Source organism: Gavialis gangeticus, unplaced genomic scaffold, assembly GCF_001723915.1.
Source record: "Gavialis gangeticus isolate Ggan-Ray unplaced genomic scaffold, GavGan_comp1, whole genome shotgun sequence".
NCBI classification, from domain to species: domain Eukaryota; kingdom Metazoa; phylum Chordata; order Crocodylia; family Gavialidae; genus Gavialis; species Gavialis gangeticus.
This window is the reverse complement of record NW_017728995.1, coordinates 47,486,567-47,487,782: the sequence shown is the minus strand read 5'-3', so window position 1 is coordinate 47,487,782 and position 1,216 is coordinate 47,486,567.

Here is a 1,216-nt window from a genome sequence, read left to right as displayed (position 1 = left end):
GGGAGTGGGGAGGGGGGCACTTTAATTAAAGTGGTTCCAGGAGCCACTCTAATTAAAGCGCCTGGGGCATCTTGTGTATTGGTGCCCCTGTGCTTAAAAATGGTGGCAGGGATGCTTTATTTAAAACTTGTCAAATAAGCTTTAGATAACAGCCCCCACCACCATTTTTAAGCGCAGGGATGCTGACACATGAGATGCTAGAGGCTGCTGGAGCATGGCACTTACCATGCTCCAGTAGACTCGATTAATTGAGTCTGCTCTGATCCACTGTAATCACAGCACATTGGAGTGGTCTCACTGCTCATGGATAGGTGCCCTGAGTTTCCAAATAAAGGTATCCATCCAGAGATCTTTGATAGAAGCAGGTACAAGTTAAAAATGTGGATTACACAAAAACCACATAAACACACAGAAACAACACAGAGACCAGTTCTTCTAGATACCCTTAATGACTAGCACCCTAAACACACACACCAAAACATTAGGGTTACCCTATTTCCAGCATCAAAAAACAGGACACATGTGATGGGCAGGGGTCAGAGAAGGGGGAGCGGCATATGATTGTGAGGGGGGAGTGATATGCCTGTGACCTGCCTCTGTCCCTCACTCCTAAGCCCCTGACCCCCCAGTCCTGCCAGCCCCCTCTCACTCCCGACCCACAGACTCCTGCCCCCAGCCCTACTGGTGCCGCACACTCAGGACTCGCAGACTCTGCCCCCCCAAGCCGGGCCAGTGCCCCTCACTCTCAACCCACAGGCCCCTGCCCCCCAGCCCTGCCATTGCCCCTCACTCCTGAGCAACAGCATCCCTTCCCCCCACAGCCCTGTTGTCCACATGTGAGCACATACACAGAGTGTCTCTTTATCTGGGGCAGCTGGGGCCTGCACAGGGAACATGTGACCCCCAACAGCCAATCACCCTGCTCATTGCTCCCAGTCCCAAGCAGTCAGTCCAGAAAAGCAGAGGAAGAACAAAACCCCAGACATTTGCTCTCATTTTAAATACCTGCCCAGACACGAGGACAAGGGGCCAAAAAAGAGGACATGTCCAGGAAAACCCAGACATATGGTAACCCTAAGAAACATACCATAACTGGAAGCTTTGTTACACATTGCACTTTAAACTTCTCAACTGTTGATCGGTGTTGGTGTTAGCTCAGGTTTGAAGCAGTCACACATTTAGATAAGCAAGGGCCTTGAGGACTGAAAGGTAAGAA